This window comes from Diospyros lotus, chromosome 15, assembly GCF_014633365.1.
Source record: "Diospyros lotus cultivar Yz01 chromosome 15, ASM1463336v1, whole genome shotgun sequence".
In the NCBI taxonomy this organism is placed as follows: Eukaryota; Viridiplantae; Streptophyta; class Magnoliopsida; order Ericales; family Ebenaceae; genus Diospyros; species Diospyros lotus.
The window spans coordinates 4590683-4609690 of NC_068352.1; the positions used below are offsets into that span (position 1 = coordinate 4590683).

General features: G+C 35.8%; 1 long non-coding RNA gene across 1 annotated transcript in view; it reads right to left on the bottom strand.

Annotated features, from left to right (window-relative positions):
- Window positions 1-310: 310 nt before the first annotated feature.
- The window catches only part of LOC127791908 (uncharacterized), a 91927-nt gene continuing 73229 nt past the window's right edge, over window positions 311-19008 (bottom strand). Inside the window, exon 3 of the long non-coding RNA XR_008021025.1 lies at window positions 311-341. This is a non-coding gene — a long non-coding RNA (uncharacterized LOC127791908). The remainder of the gene's footprint in view (window positions 342-19008) is intronic.

A 19008-nucleotide genomic window follows, 5' to 3' on the forward strand; every position in this document is an offset into this window, starting at 1 on the left:
TCTCTACCATACCTTGCTCGTCTCCTAGGAACGTTCAGACAGTTGCGCGAGGCAATGGAGATGGGAGAGAAGCGAGAACTTACCGAATCCCAAAATGCCAATTCAACTGCGCGCTATGACCCATCCAGATTATTTGCCACTCCACAACAAGGCTGCCACGTCAAGGTCCTTCCACCGTCCAACAAATCTTTCAGACAAAGTGTTCTGATCTCCATAGAGTCCATCATCAAGACTTCCACCTTTGGCACATTTACTGCATACAGGCTGAGTCATGTACGGATCAAGTACATGTTGTCATATTGTTATTCCTGCCTTAATGATGTTTTACTGTCTCACTCTACCTTCTTTTTTGGTGCTGTATAAAAGGGAAGACATGTGAACAATGTAACTACTGTTCATTGGGATGTTCATGATCATGTTCACTGATTGCAAAGCCATCAGAAGAGTCGTCATCATCTCTGTTCTGGTATGGAACTTCATGGTACTCAGTCTTGTCTAAGTCTTGATCGCTATTCCATTGCCTTTTCATGATTTTGGGAACCAAGTTCGCTATGTCTTTTGACTCCAATGCCACATCGGCACCGTATACACGCTCAAACCGAACTGCACTAACCTTTCTAGCATTTACCGCTAATATCTGCAGTAGAAACAACGTGACCAGTAAAGAAACTGAATGACCAATTACACTTGTGTATCTGCTGTCTTTGCGCTCTGCCAAATTACTGAGCAATTATAAAAAAAAACACCACCATGGCTTAAATCTCACTAGGTGGGATGCAATTATACATATGTGTGTGTGTGTATATGTGTGTGTGTGTGGAGAGAGAGAGAGAGAGAGAGAGAGAGAGAGAGAGAGAGTATCCCACACTTTGAACATTACACTAAATACCCAAACCATTCAAAAGCTTTATCAGATTAATTACTCCCTTAGGTTAAATTTACGTTACTCAGGGCACCCCTAAAGTTTTATAAAATTACACAGATCTCTTAACAATTTTTGACTATTGGGTGGTCAGTGTAATTTTACAAATGTGAGAGGGTACCCACTGTAGTTTATTCAAGCCTCAAGGGTACCAACTATAATTTACCTAAAAAAGGAGAAAAAAAGGAGGGAGACAGAAAACCAACAATCGACAAAGAAAAAATATCCAAAATGTAAAACAATAGCCAAGACAATCTTCTTGCCAAAGCAACAAATTTTCATGCTTCCTTTGATTTAAAAAAATAAAATATGTGCTATTATAGGAAGTCATCTTTTTATGTTTTTCATATGGAGCAATTAAACATTGATCTATATCAACATACTATGGATAACTCGTGCCTGAAGGCACGATACAACTAAAAGAAATCAAACATTAAATTTGAACGCAAAATAATCAAGTACTAAACTCAGATTCGCACTTCTCTACCGCAAAGAACACTGCCGTCTGATGTTGTCCCCCCTCGTCCTACCACCGTCGGTCCTAATTTGCACCCCTCCCACCGGCCGCCCCCACTAGCCGGCCTCTTGCCGTTCGCACCGCTTACTGTTGCACCCCCTCGCCACACTACCGGACTAGATCCGCCATCACGCCTGTCTTTTCATCTCCTCCCATCCTCCACTCTCTCTATCTCTCTCTAAAACAACCCACCGCCCAAAGAGTAGCAATTGTTGATCGTCGCTCCCTTCACCCCGCCACCGACGCGAGCATCGTCCATCGTCGCCCCCCTCCCGCGCTACGAGCACTGGCCTGTCGCCTCTTCTTCTGTGCTCGCACCGCCTCGTCCCTACCACCGCAAAAAGCACTACCATCACCCCCCACGCCCCACCACTGCTGCTAGCATCATGGGCCATCAACCGCTCCCCCCCCCCCGGCGCTTTGCACCCTTCCTTTCACCATCACCCCACAGCCAATCGCCCCTACCCTTTGGCCCCTGTTATTCACATCGCCTGTTGTCACCCCCCGCAGGTTGCCCCTCCCACTATCGGCATAGGTGGGTGGGTCTGAGAGAGAGAGGGGCAGTGAGTGAAGGATGGGTCTGTGAGAGAGTGAAAGACATGGGGAGAAAGAGAGACAAAAAGAGTGAGTGGGCGAGAAGATCCACTCATCTCGGCTAATCTCAACCATTCATATACACTAGAAATTAATCTTAGCCATTAAAATCAAATGTTTACTAATAATTTTCAAAAACCATCATACTTTTATTATATAAATTTTATTTTATTTTTATTTTATGAAAAACTATTTTTACTTGTTTACAATTAAGAGCATCAGCATGTAAATTTATTTAAAATTAATTAAAACTAAATTTAATTAAGAACATCAACATCAATTAAAACTAAAGCTATATTACATTAAAATTATAAATTAAATATAAAAAAATTTAACACCTCTGTCAATGATAGCTCATTCTACTTACTTACACACAAAACATTATAATAACATTTAATTAATAAAAAAATAATCCATACAAAAATTTAGTTGACAGTTTACTATGATTTCTCAAATAACATTATAATAAACAAAAATAATCTATACATATATTACATATAATAAACAATATCAATAAGATATTGAATCACACAAACATAATTAATATATACATACAAAATCAATAACGGCCATAGCGCCCGCCACCCCACCTTCCTGTCCAAACCATTGATGGTCGCGAACACACATGCAGACATTTACATGTTCTCACACATATTGTTAATATTATTTACACCGTGTCTTTAAGCACGGGTATAAGTTAATTCTAAACAAATCAAATATAAAAAAGTTTAAATATTAAATAATATGCAACAGCAATTACTCTGTAATTTAAAATAAACTAAAATTAAATTACACACCACTTAAATATATTTTTTTGAATGGTACATTTTTTTGTTGCAGAAAGATCAGCTAAATTTTCACTTTCAATGTACTTAAATTTTCACTTTCTTTTTAAATAACTCCACAACAAATCAGCTACTCAAAAAAAGTTAATAATAATAATAATAATAATAATAATAATAATAATAATCTGTAAAGAGACACAAAGAGAGACACATACAATTATGTCAAAACCCTATATACATATACATCTATACATTTATATAATAATTTGTTAAAACACATGTATATAACAATTATATATGCAAGTAATATATACATAGATACACAAATACACCCAATATATATATACACACAAACACACTGAATATACATATACACACACAAACACACGTGGCTGTAGCCATGCTAGCCATCATTGGCTGCAATGGTTGCAACCATCAACGGGGGAATCCCGGTTCAAGGTTGAAGAACCTTGAGTGGTAAGAAATCCTTGTGTTCCAGAACCTTGAATTTTTTGACTATGCGTGGTTGAGAATTTTTTAATTTTTATATTATTTTAATTAAAAATAATAATACGAATAAATGAATAAATTTTACATTTCTTTTAAGTAAATCGATAAGATAAATTAATTAATTTCATATTTTTTTAAATATCAAAGATTCTACGTGATTTGCAAAAATTGCAAAAATTGGTCTGGTAGCTTTCAAATTAAAGGTCAACTGGTCTATGCTAAATCCACCATGTGCCATTTTTTTATGCACTTTCTTTGTGTTGTTAGGTACGTTAGTTGAAAATTACATACACTTGGACACCTAATTAAGCCTACCTTTTAATCTTATGCATTGCTATTTCAAGTGAAGAGGGATGTTGATAGATTTAAACTCTAATTCTTTTTGTCTTGTTAGATGGATTCATAATTTGTTCTATTAGCCTGTAACTAAGTAGGCTATTATAAGGGCTCACAAGCAAATTCTAATTTGAGACATTTTTTAAACACCCTATCAGTTAGGCCTAATGGTGTTGATGAGTTTGTGCTTTTTGATGGAGGATATTGAAATATGATATTTAGGGTAAACATTCTTCAATTCAAGACAAAAATTGTGGTCTCTTGAATCAGAAAAAAAAAAATAGCTTAGAAAATATGATATTTAGGGTGTATGAATATTCGTTGTTTTTAGTTTAGAAAATAAAAATAGCTGATAGGGAAAAAGTCAGTGAAAATGAAAGATTCAACGTGATAGATTACACTGATGATGTTTTTTTATTGAATCAAATATTTAAAAAATTAAAACAAATGGAATTGAATCAAATTCTTAAATTTTATATATTTAAAAAAAAATAAAACTTACACCATTAGTGTTTATTTATTTTAAAAATTACAAATATTATAAGGGCTCATAAAAATTACAAATATTTTAAAAAATCTTAATAAACTTATTGAATCAAATATTTAATAAACTTAGATTGTTAGATTATACATATCAATTTTCTATCAAATTAAAACATATCAAGATCTTAATAAACTTATTGGTACTTTTTTTGAAATAGAAAAAATTTAATCTCAAGCGATTCAACAACAATAATTAGATTAGATCTGTTCGAAGAAATCATAAACATCCCCACCAATTTTATTTTTCCAATAGAAAAAAAAAAAGCAAAAGAAAACCCAACAAACATCAAAAGGAGTAATGATACAATGAACTTACGAATTGAACAGGAAGACAGGGGAAGGACTCGATTGGAATTATGAAAACAAAACAAACTCCTCACTCTCCCACTCCCTTTCTATCTCTCTATCGATTATCCTCCTCCGAAAACAAAACAAACTCTTCTCAATCTCCTCATCTGAAATGCAGTTTCTCAGTTCTCTGTATGGATTCTCCCTGCAAATCATAGCAGTGCAGACTTCAGCCATTGGATGCCAATGGGTTCCTTCCTCCCGTCTTCTTCAGTGTGTTCAATGCCCAGCATGGGAAGCCCTCTCTCCAGCTCTCTCTCTCTCTGTATCTCTCTCTCTTCATTCCTGATTTCTTCTTTGGTCCGTGCGCTGGGCATGCGTGTTCCGATTCAGCCCCTGTGCGTCTTCTTCTTCTTCTGCGCTGGGCATATGTGATATATATATTTCAGAGAATGAGATATGAGTGTTGTCGGCATAAGCTTCTTGGAGAAGGAAGCTTTAATGAAAGGTTACAGACTGGAAGCGGCAAGGTGCAGGCCCACGACCATGGCGGATATCCAGCTATGGCGAAGGCGCTCCTCGTCACTGCCGTCCGTCTTCCATTCTTCTTCTCCGTCAGGCCTTCCTGCATCGTGGCTGCTCGGTCTTCTTCCTGCAACTCACCCGTCGGTCGCCACCATGATTTCTCAATCATCGGCCCCTGCTCTCACTGTTGTTCTTCTCTTGCGTGCTGCTACTTTGCCTTCACCGAGTAAACGTCTTCGTCGTCCATCGCTGCAAGCCTTCGTCGATTGCTTCCAGCGGTTTGCCATGAAGACTTCACAGCAAACCCAGATCTCAAATTGGGAGAGGCAGTATGGCCGATGGGGGGCGACGACGATGGGGCTGAGCGGCGGCGCGGTGAGGGGCGACGGCTAGTGAGCGGCTGCCGGTGGGGCGCGACAGGGGGCGACAATGGCGTGGGTGGGTGACTGTGAGAGAGAGAAAGAGAGAGGCAGTGAGTAGGTGTGTTAGCGGGTTGGGCGTGTGTGCGTGTGTTAGTGGGTTGGGCAGAGTGTGCGTGAGGTGAGGGAGGATGGGATGGTTTCCGGGGGGGAAAGATAATTGATCTCAGCCATTCATCTCAACCATCCAAAAAATATCCCCCTCACATTTGTCTCTCAATTTCAAAAACCATCCTCCCTTATTATATAGAGTAGGGATAACCTGTGCCTTCAGGCACGGTGCAACTAAAAAAAAAACCATTAAATTTGAATACAAAATAATCAAACACTAAACTCGTACACGTACTAAATTGAAAACCTAAACTCACCATATATCACGTGTCTAAAGATAATGATATAATTTTTAAACATGAATATAAACATGCATTAAGCTAAAATTGTTTGTTCAATTTTAATGTCATGACATTAGTGAAATAAAAATAATCAAAATGTGGATATTCTGTCAAAAATTTGAGAGGGTATCCTCTGAAAATATGATGCAACAACATCATTCTTCCTAAACAAACACTTATATCAATGCTTGTAAAAGTGACAAACAAAATAAACCTATACAAACTACATTAATCACAAAACAAAATGACATAAACTACTTATAAATCAATCGCTATCTCCATGAATGAACAAAAATCAAGAGAGAGGTATTGAATTACATTTTGGGTCACTAAAAAATTTGCCTAATTCAAAAACCATGTAATGAGAGGGTATGCTTTGAAAATGTAAATTGAAATTAATGTAAGAAATTTTCAATTTTTCGGCAAAATATCCTTTAAAAATATGATACCACAAATATATCAATTTGTCTACAAAACTTATAAATTTTATAATCATAACCAAACCATGTCATATGCATGCTGATTACCACAAAACATCATAATATTAACCATCGTCATGCTTAAACATGACTATTTACCAATTGCTTTAAGCATCAAAATAATAATAACCATTGTTCTGCCTATTTCGAACTATTCACCATTTCAAAATAAACCCATAGTTGTGGCTAAACATAAATAAGATTAAAGAATGACCACAAAACGTAATTATATATAGTACATTTGCAAAATAGGTCATTTTTTAATTTAGCGTATGCCCGTGCCTAAAGGCATGGTGTAAATAATATTAAAATTAAAATACATTTATAATTTATACGTATTATGTTCTAATAATTTTACTTGTATTAAATGCTCTACAAAACTCAAATAAGAAACAAACATATAAGATTTATAATGTTCACTAATATTACAAATCAAAATATAAGAGCAAGTAAAAAAAAAAAAATTATAAACACTGAACAAAAAATAGAAATTAAAGTTATTATATACTTGTTAACGTTTTACAATAAAAAAAAATTTATAATCCATATAATAAAACATATTAGTACTATGCACACCAATTAGTGCATAGTACTCTGCACAACAACCAGTACTTTACAATCTAAAAGAAAATTAAAATTAAAATAGACACCAATTAGTGTTACTGACATCAAATTGTAACTATATAAGAAAAACAAATATTATATCGTCATACACTAAAAGAGTGAGTTAAAACTTTACGTGCTATACCCATGAGGTAAGGCCAAAATACACATGGTACCACTTGATTTTAAAAGATTACATTGATGATCACTTATTTCTAATTTCTGTAAAAAAAAACTCGAATCATTGGATTATCCCCGATCAATTAACAAAAATGTATCAATTTTTTTTCTTTATCCTTTACCAATGAGCCCAAACCAATTTTGAATTTGTCAACCCTATCTAGATTTGGACTCAAACTTATATCAGGATTTCAACGCAATCTGTGCAAATCCAGATAAAAGTTTGCCTGTATTTTGGTCACATAATCCAATTGCTCTAGGTTTGTCAACAATTGAGAAAAGGAACAACAAAAAGGAAGAAGAAAGAAAAAAAAAGAAGAACAAAAAGTAAGAGGATCAGGGTAGTTTGCCTAGAGCAAACCTAGATCTAGGTTTCTAACAACTTTCTCCTTCTCTACCATATAAGATTAGCACAAACTCTACCAACGGAGATACCTATTATCTATAAAAATCAAGAAAAGTGCCATGTTTATTTTGACTAACCTCAAGTGCACTGAATATATTTACCCAAATAATGTTAAGCACAGCCCAACTCTCTGTGTATTAGAAAACTCAAATGGCAAATGCAAACAACCCATGAAACAAAAAGTCATACTATCAGGTAAAAGAAACGATATGCATTTTAAGACCCTTGAATTTCGTTCTATAGAACCATAGCCCTGTTAAACCAGATGTTTGTTCAAAAAGAATTAATTATTCCAAAGTGAATATTAATAATAAAAAATTTGCCTTCAATGAAGTCATATAACAGGCAAACCATCCATATAATTCATCCAATACTTCATAACCATTAGATTCAATTTCAACTATAAGCTTCTTCAAGAAACTTTCAAGTAGGGTATATGAAATTTTCATCCTGCATTAGTAACAGAAATAAAATGAATAATAAAACTCTGCAAAAGATAAATGTTTAAATATTGGTTGCAGGAAAATTATGATAAAATAAATCAACAACAGTAGTAAATACATTTAAAAATTAGTATTACTTCTGCTTTACATGCAATAAAAAAGGTATAGTTCTAGTTAGCAAAAAATAAAAGAACTACATTTCTAAATTCATAAAGTTAAATTCAAAATCTCATTCTCAATCAATTGGTAGTCATCCCAATATATAAGATATGACAAATTTATGTTCGAATCATCTATAAATTTAAAAATGAATTCATATTTACACCGTAACCAATTTTACATTTCTTTAAGTACCAAAAATTTAACACCTAAAGATAAAAATATTAAATTTTGAATTATGTTTTCTATTTTTGATAAAAATATTCAACACACTAAAAATAATATTTGATCATCCATGATTTAATAAAAAACAATTCTAAATGTCAAATTCTTAAAAAAATTAAAAAACAGTGATGTTTTTTATACTTTTTTTTTAAATTTACACACAATTGTGTTTTTTTATTTAAAATTTAAAAATTATACTATTTTTTTTTACTGTTGATTTAAAATTTATACTTGGATGCTAGGCACATGAAATCAAAACAAAACACAGATCAAATCAAATCCAACTGCACCGAAGGAAAATGCGTAAAGGCAAATTTGCAGTAAACTCACCACAATCAGATGCAGTCTTGGACGCACGGAGAAAATATGAAGGAGAGAGAGACCCAGAAATCTGAATCAGATTGCATGTAGCGACATATGTCCAACATTCCCACAAGAGAACAAAACCCATAAACTATGCTGCACAAAAAACCCACTGTGCTCTCCATCTACCTAAGACCAAATGGCAATTTATTTATATAAATATCTATATAATAAAGCAATAAGGTTTTTGAATTGTTAACACAAATGTGAGGGAGATATTTTTTCAACGGATGGGATGAGTTTTCAAAAAAATTAATGGCTGAGATCAACACATTTTCCCTCCCAAAACCATCCCATCCTCCACTCTCACGTGTTCTTCCCTCTTTGCCCAACGCACATTCATACAACCAAGTTTCTACAGTGGCCTTCAAAATTTAAAAACCTTTAGGCATTGGGATTGTGGCCGAGAGAAGAAGAGAGAGCAAATGAAGAGAGAGAGAAAAGAAATAGCAGGTGGCCGAGAGCAATCGCGAGAGAGAGACGGCCGATCGGTGGCAGCGGCGAGTCGCGGAGGAGGCGTCGGTGACCGACGATGGCGGCTAAGGCAGCAGCAGCGGTGGAGGCAGCCGAAGGCGGTGGCGGTGCAGTGAGTAGGGCGGCAGCAGTGATCGACCAATGGCCGGCGGAGTAGCGGCGGTTGGTGGAGGCTGCCAGTGGTGGTCGCGGCAAGCAGGCGACGGCGTCGGAGGCCGGTTGGGGGTCCGCCATGGCAGCAGTGGCTGCGCGCAGGCGGTCGCGTGAGGTGCGGCCGTGATGGCTCGCCGCGGAATCAACCGGTGATGGCGGTGGCGCAGCAGCTTCGGGCGGTCGCAACTGTATGTATATCCATCACCACTCTATGTATATAGTTCCTTTATGTTTAGTTCCTGTGGTGCTGTTGCTGCTTCCAATTTGGTTGCTAAGTCTTTTCGCTCCACTCAGTCACGACTTTAGATTTTGTGTTTGTATGTGCATTTATGTTATGTTATATTCTTTGCTTTTTTGTTATTCTATTTCGAAAGTCCTTTTCCTCTCTTTCTGTATCTGTTTGTTGGAAATTCCTTATCTAGATTTCTTTTCTTTTTTTTTCCTGTTCGTTTTGCTCTAAGAGGTTGCTGATCTTCATTTCTGTCTGCCGCCGCACATGAAGCTCTAAGTCACAGTGTATGTATCTCTCATCCCTTTATTTCTGTGTGTATGTATCTCTCATTCTCTCTCTCCTGAGTGTATGTATATCGCGACTGTGTGTATGTATATATATTCCTGTAGTTTTAAAATTAATTTTTAAAGTATTTAATACTTAAATATTCTTCTTCTTCTAGAAAATATAATGTGGGTCTGTATTTGTTATATTCATACACACAGTTGTGTTAAATAATTAAAACTATAGGAATATATACATACATACACACAGTCGCGATATACATACACTCAGGAGAGAGAGAATAAGAGATACATACACACAGTTGAAAAAATTATTTTCTCAGCCATTAATTTTTTTGAAAACTCATCCCAACCGTTGAAAAAATATCTCCCTCACATTTGTGTTAACAATTCAAAAACCTTATTGCTTTGTTATATAGACTAGGGATAACCCGTGCCTGAAGACACGGTGCAACTAAAAAAAAAACCATTAAATTTGAATACAAAATAATCAAACACTGAACTCGTACACGTACTAAATTGAAAACCTAAACTCGCCATATATCACGTGTTTGAAGATAATGATATAATTTTTAAACATGAATATAAACATGCATTAAGTTAAAATTGTTTGTTCAATTTTAATGTCATGGCTTTAGTGAAATAAAAATAATCAAAATGTGGATATTCTGTCAAAAATTTGAGAGGGTATCCTTTGAAAATATGATGCAACAACATCATTCTTCCTAGACAAACACTTATATCAATGCTTGTAAAAGTGACAAACAAAATAAACCTATACAAACTACATTAATCACAAAACAAAATGACATAAACTACTTATAAATCAATCGCTATCTCCATGAATGAACAAAAATCAAGAGAGAGGTATTGAATTATATTTTGGCTCACTAAAAAATTTGCTTAATTCAAAAACCATGTAATGAGAGGATATGCTTTGAAAATGTAAATTGAAATTAATGTAAGAAATTTTCAATTTTTCGACAAAATATCCTTTAAAAATATGATACCACAAATATATCAATTTGTCTACAAAACTTATAAATTTTATAATCATAACCAAACCATGTCATATGCATGCTGATTACCACAAAACATCATAATATTAACCATCGTCATGCTTAAACATGACTATTTACCAATTGCTTTAAGCATCAAAACAATAATAACCATTGTTCTGCCTATTTTGAACTATATATTCACCATTTCAAAATAAACTCATAGTTGTGGCTAAACATAAATAAGATTAAAGAATGACCACAAAACATAATTATATATAGTACATTTGCAAAATGGATCATTCTTTAATTTAGCGTATACCCATGCCTAAAGGCACGATGTAAATAATATTAAAATTAAAATGCATTTATAATTTATACGTATTATGTTCTAATAATTTTACTTGTATTAAATGCTCTACAAAACTCAAATAAGAAACAAACATATAAGATTTATAATGTTCACTAATATTACAAATCAAAATATAAGAGCAAGTAAAAAAAAAAATTGTAAACACTGAACAAAAAATAGAAATTAAAGTTATTATATACTTGTTAACGTTTTATAATAATAATAAAAAATTTCTAATCCATATAATAAAACATATCAGTACTATGCACACCAATTAGTGCATAGTACTCTGCACAACAACCAGTACTTTACAATCTAAAATAAAATTAAAATTAAAATACACACCAATTAGTGTTACTGACATCAAATTGTAACTATATAAGAAAAACAAATATTATATCGTCATACACTAAAAGAGTGAGTTAAAACTTTACATGCTATACCCATGAGGTAAGGCCAAAATACACATGGTACCACTTGATTTTAAAAGATTACATTGATGATCACTTAGTTCTAATTTCTGTAACAAAAAACTCGTATCATTGGATTATCGCCGATCAATTAACAAAAATGTATCAAATTTTTTTCTTTATTCTTTACCAATGAGCCCAAACCAATTTTGAATTTGTCAACCCTATCTGGATTTGGACTCAAACTTATATTAGGATTTCAACTCAATCTGTGCAAATCTAGATAAAAGTTTGCCTGTATTTTGGTCATAGAATCCAATTGCTCTAGGTTTGTCAACAATTGAGAAAAGGAACAACAAAAAGGAAGAAGAAAGAAAAAAAGAACAAAAAGTAAGAGGATCAGGGTAGTTTGCCTAGAGCAAACCTAGATCTACGTTTCTGACAACTTTCTCCTTCTCTACCATATAAGATTAGCACAAACTCTACCAACGGAGATACCTATTATCTATAAAAATCAAGAAAAGTGCCATGTTTATTTTGACTAACCTCAAGTGCACTGAATATATTTACCCAAATAATGTTAAGCACAGCCCAACTCTCTGTGTATTAGAAAACTCAAATGGCAAATGCAAACAACCCATGAAACAAAAAGTCATACTATCAGGTAAAAGAAACGATATGCATTTTAAGACTCTTGAATTTCGTTCTATAGAACCATAGCCCTGTTAAACCAGATGTTTGTTCAAAAAGAATTAATTATTCCAAAGTGAATATTAATAATAAAAAATTTGCCTTCAATGAAGTCATATAACAGGCAAACCATCCATATAATTCATCCAATACTTCATAACCATTAGATTCAATTTCAACTATAAGCTTCTTCAAGAAACTTTCAAGTAGGGTATATGAAATTTTCATCCTGCATTAGTAACAGAAATAAAATGAATAATAAAACTCTGCAAAAGATAAATGTTTAAATATTGGTTGCAGGAAAATTATGATAAAATAAATCAACAACAGTAGTAAATACATTTAAAAATTAGTATTACTTCTGCTTTACATGCAATAAAAAAGGTATAGTTCAAGTTAGCAAAAAATAAAAGAACTACATTTCTAAATTCATAAAGTTAAATTCAAAATCTCATTCTCAATCAATTGGTAGTCATCCCAATATATAAGATATGACAGATTTATGATCGAATCATCTATAAATTTAAAAATGAATTCATATTTACACCGTAACCAATTTTATATTTCTTTAAGTACCAAAAATTCAACACCTAAAGATAAAAATATTAAATTTTGAATTATGTTTTCTATTTTTGATAAAAATATTCAACACACTAAAAATAATATTTGATCATCCATGATTTAATAAAAAACAATTCTAAATGTCAAATTCTTAAAAAAATTAAAAAACAGTGATGTTTTTTATACTTTTTTTTTTTAAATTTACACACAATTGTGTTTTTTTATTTAAAACTTAAAAATTATACTATTTTTTTTACTGTTGATTTAAAATTTATACTTGGATGCTAGGCACATGAAATCAAAACAAAACACAGATCAAATAAAATCCAACTGCACCGAAGGAAAATGCGTAAAGGCAAATTTGCAGTAAACTCACCACAATCAGATGCAGTCTTGGACGCATGGAGAAAATATGAAGGAGAGAGAGACCCAGAAATCTGAATCAGCTTGCATGTAGCGACATATGTCCAACATTCCCGCAAGAGAACAAAACCCAGAAACTATGCTGCACAAAAAACCCACTACGCTCTCCATCTACCTAAGACCAAATGGCAATTTATTTATATAAATATCTATATAATAAAGCAATAAGGTTTTTGAATTGTTAACACAAATGTGAGGGAGATATTTTTTCAACGGTTGGGATGAGTTTTCAAAAAAATTAATGGCTGAGAAAATAATTTTTTCAACTGTGTGTATGTATCTCTCATTCTCTCTCTCCTGAGTGTATGTATATCGCGACTGTGTGTATGTATGTATATATTCCTGTAGTTTTAATTATTTAACACAACTGTGTGTATGAATATAACAAATACAGACCCACATTATATTTTCTAGAAGAAGAAGAATATTTAAGTATTAAATACTTTAAAAATTAATTTTAAAACTACAGGAATATATATACATACACACAGTCGCGATATACATACACTCAGGAGAGAGAGAATGAGAGATACATACACACAGAAATAAAGGGATGAGAGATACATACACTGTGACTTAGAGCTTCATGTGCGGCGGCAGACAGAAATGAAGATCAGCAACCTCTTAGAGCAAAACGAACAGGAAAAAAAAGAAAAGAAATCTAGATAAGGAATTTCCAACAAACAGATACAGAAAGAGAGGAAAAGGACTTTCGAAATAGAATAACAAAAAAGCAAAGAATATAACATAACATAAATGCACATACAAACACAAAATCTAAAGTCGTGACTGAGTGGAGCGAAAAGACTTAGCAACCAAATTGGAAGCAGCAACAGCACCACAGGAACTAAACATAAAGGAACTATATACATAGAGTGGTGATGGATATACATACAGTTGCGACCGCCCGAAGCTGCTGCGCCACCGCCATCACCGGTCGATTCCGCGGCGAGCCATCACGGCCGCACCTCACGCGACCGCCTGCGCGCAGCCACTGCTGCCATGGCGGACCCCCAACCGGCCTCCGACGCCGTCGCCTGCTTGCCGCGACCACCACTGGCAGCCTCCACCAACCGCCGCTACTCCGCCGGCCATTGGTCGATCACTGCTGCCGCCCTACTCGCTGCACCGCCACCGCCTTCGGCTGCCTCCACCGCTGCTGCTGCCTTAGCCGCCATCGTCGGTCACCGACGCCTCCTCCGCGACTCGCCGCTGCCACCGATCGGCCGTCTCTCTCTCGTGATTGCTCTCGGCCACCTGCTATTTCTTTTCTCTCTCTCTTCATTTGCTCTCTCTTCTTCTCTCGGCCACAATCCCAATGCCTAAAGGTTTTTAAATTTTGAAGGCCACTGTAGAAACTTGGTTGTATGAATGTGCGTTGGGCAAAGAGGGAAGAACACGTGAGAGTGGAGGATGGGATGGTTTTGGGAGGAAAAATGTGTTGATCTCAGCCATTAATTTTTTTGAAAACTCATCCCATCCGTTGAAAAAATATCTCCCTCACATTTGTGTTAACAATTCAAAAACCTTATTGCTTTATTATATAGATTATAAGAAGAAAGAGCACAAAAAACAGGGTTTCTTAACAGTCTGTTAATAGATTAATAACAATGTCAGATAGATGTGCTTCTTAATATCTTTGCACAATAGCTATACTAATAAGAACTATTTTGCGCGACTTTCGACAGACCATATCGCAAAACCTGCTTCCTTCTAGCGTTCTCCCATCATCTTGCAATTTCTTCTTCTTCTTCTTTTTTCCCTATTTTTCAACCTCTCATTCTTTGAAACAAGAAAGCTAATTCTCAATTTATTCTTCCATGCCCACCAGTTTTCTAGGGTTCTTTTCAGGAACTCAAATAAAATGGAAGAGTTGTTCTGTTTGCTGTGATGCAAATCAGCCATTTCCATCCTTGAATGCACAGAAAAATTATCATAGAGATACATAACCCAGGAATCACACACTCTCTCCACAGGCACATAAACAGCCCAAGCAAGAAAAGCACATTGTATGGCATAAATAAAATGTTGGTGAGAATAATATAAATTCAGGCTATTCAACATGTGTTGAATCAATAATTGACAATACAACAACTACTCAAAACCGAACAGACGACTATGAACTCAGGGGCGGAGCCAGCATAGGCCCAGTGCAGGCCATGGCCCTCACTGGGCCTTTGCCCTCCATTAATTTGGCCCATACTGGACCTTGGCCCTCCATTAATTTGGCCCTCACTGGGCTTTGGCCCTCCATTAATGATGAGAAAATTTTGATCGGCTTTGTGGTTTATACTAATTTTTAATATATTTATATTATTTATTATTTTTTTCTTTAAATAAATTTTGCCCTCACTGAAAATATCTTTTGGCTCCGCCCCTGTATGAACTCCTGCAACGCCATTTATAAGTAAACTGGACCTCAAAGGTCAATTCACATTAGAAGTACTTCTGCTTGTGCGATGACATGGGCTAGGTAACTCACTCTCTTGGTCTGGTACGGAGCATTGACCCTTCGCTTTGAGGTGACGGTGGATCCTCAGAATAGTTAGGCAGTTGCCGCAAGTCATGGAAAGTGGGGTTGCTCAATCTGCCCAATGATATGAAGCTGTAAGGAGATGCAATTATGCCTTAGGTTGTGCTATTTGTAGATAAAGGGATTTACATAATGCTTTAATTATAAGGTAATATATCGCGATATTTTGACATCAAAATATTTTGATATATCACGATTTTTGTTCACCTCCTCTCTCTCTCTCTCTCTCTCTCTCTCTCTCTCTCTCGTCGCTGCAATCGATCACCCGCCACCGTTCTTCGCCTCAGCCGCCTCACCTCCTCTCGCTGCTGCAACCTCATCTCCTCGCAGCTGTCGCCTTGCTGTTTGGCCTTCTCTCGTCGCTGCAACCTGGCCGCCTTGCCACCTTGCCTCCTTATCGCTGCATCTTTCAACAACCGACTCACCTCTTGCCATTGCATCCCTAACTGTGTTGTGTCTTACAATCTTCTAAAACCCTAAAGACGACTCTTTCACACCTATAAATCTATTATTATATTTTGACAACAACAAATATAATTGTATAAAATTATTCATTTAAAAGTAGTTCATCTATAATGCTTATTTATGAACAAGAAAAAGTTTGTTCATAAATAAGTCTATAACTTGTTCACGAAGAAGCTTAGTAACTTCCAATCAAGTTTGATAACAAAGACAAAAGTCAGGCAGGAGTAGGACATTTCACACGAATCTTTTTGATCCCCAGCTGGTGGTCCTCACAAATCCCAGCCCCACCAGCACCCCAGAGCTAGGAATTGAAAATGAAAGAAAATCCGCGTGACAACAACACCCAAGTGCATATCTCCTAAGTTAATATTCCCATATATTTACGTGTAAATGGAGGAAACTTTAAGGATCGGTAGTTGGTTCTGACTCAACTAGCCAATCGTCTCTCAGTTTCTCATTCCATGACCGCTGGCCGCTCCATTATCTTCAATTGATTCATTTCCAGTTCTTGGGTCCAAGTTTAGCCAAAGAAAAATACAAAGACAAAGACAGATTAATTTGTAAGCATATGAGCTATGGCCGACACCTCGTCCCCAATCTCCTCTTTAATTACCCACTTTTCCTTCTCTTTGTTTTTTTTTTTTCTTTTTTTTTAATTTTCTTCCCTTTCTTCTGAAGTCTTGGTTAATTAATTATCATTAAAATAGAATTAAGTCCTAATCAAAGACCCAACAAGAGGACACAAATGTCTTACGGAGCAAAAGGTATTGGGAAGTTCTATCCGCAGCCCACAAAATTACTCTTCACAGCCCATATTAATATTCCTCAACTACCCTCAATTAAAAAGCCTTTATAATCCTTACCCAAACACTTTTTCTCCTTCCTTATTTACTCTTCCCAACCCAATCTCTAATCACTTACACCAATTTTTTGCAAACTTTTCCTCACTTACAGCCATTATATTCTCTTTCTGCTTGTTTTCGTTCTATTATTCTACTTTTCTCTATATACAATGGATGATTATATCCAAAAATTGATGAGATGGGAAGAGTTTTATGGAGGAAATTATTGAGAAGATGACAATGACCAACTCGTGGAAGACAATGAACGGCAATAGTAGCACGTCAATGTTTTGGTAAGTCATTTTATTTGTAATTTTAGATTCGTCCATGCCATTAAATACTTTGCAAGAAAATGCTGGGAATCGGAATGATCAGACTCGTCGGAGCGGATTAATAGTGGGTTGGAGTCGGGGAACACAAGGTTTCCCCGATCACTTGCAATCAGGGAACTTGAGGGTCCCCGACCCTTCCCAGTTTGGGGAACTTGGGTTTCCCCGACTGGAAGGGGTCGGGGAAGCCTGGGTTCCCTGACCCCTCTTAGTCGGGGAACCCCAAGTTCCCCGACTGGCAGGGGTCTAGAACCAGAGGGTTCCCCGACGCCTCGTGATCGGGAACCCTTGGGTTCCCTGATTGCAAGGGGTCGGGTCGGGTCGAGAACCCTTGGGTTTCTCGACCCATAATTCCATTCGGTCCTGCGATTGTTTTTAAATTTATATTTCTTCATTCTGATTTATTTATATCTTGTTATTTTTAATTTATATATTTTATTTATGTTTTGTTTATATCTTGTTAATTTTAATTTTTTAATTTACATATCTTATTTCTGTTTTGATAATAGAGATTTGATCATCAAAATTTAAAGAATTTAGAGAATGAGAATGCTTTGTTGTTTGATACTAGTCAAACTTTTGTTAATAATGAGATTTTCAATAATAGGGAAGCACTTATTGAATGGCTTAAAACAGTTGGAAAAGAAAATTGAATGGTTATTGTGATAAAGAGTTCTGAATTTGAGAGTACACGAAGAAAACCTAGAGTTTATCTTGCTTATGAACGGAGTGGAGAGTATAAATGTAAGCACTCCCGCCCGGATATCCTAACCACACGAACTACCCGAACGGAAGCACTTATGGAATGGGAAGAATGGAACACCAAACGATAAATTACCTTGGCATGCATATATATAAGAAATAAAATAGTGGAAGCAAAACTATATACATGCACGCACACGAGTACCTCGCTGGAACAGTAGTCTCATAACATAAAAATACATACAGACCCCTGTGCCAACAAAAGAAAATATAAGAAACGTCCCGGCACAGTAAAAAATAAAGGGATAAACATCCCATCAAAACATCAGAGACAATGGGGAAGGCCGACTGTACACCATACAGACATGGCTGGCTACTAGGCACTATCCTCGCCCTCGACTTTCGTTTTACCCTTATCTGGAATGATAGAAAACAAAGTGAGTCGCAAGACTCAGCAAGTTTATAGAAAATAAAGGCTATAAATTAAATAGTAGGAGTGAACTCTCCAAACATAGCCCCTACACATACACACAAGTCATGAGATGCTACAACACATCAGTAAACCATAAGCAAAGCACATACCGGTCCTTGGGCCCCATACAAGACACCCGGCACCCAAGTCTCATACCAACCTGCTACTACCCTGCAAGGCAACAAATGTCTTCAACAAACCTGTGCACACTCCTCGGGTCAGTACTCCCGACACCCGAGCCACTGAATAACCGAGCCCTAGGCTCTCTCGATATGGTACTCCTGTCCTAGACCACTATACATATCATAACCATGCAATGCGCACATAAAATGCAAGGCGTAGTAAGCATCAACTAGATACACTGGTGCCTATACATCCAGGCATCAGGTAGATGCTTCG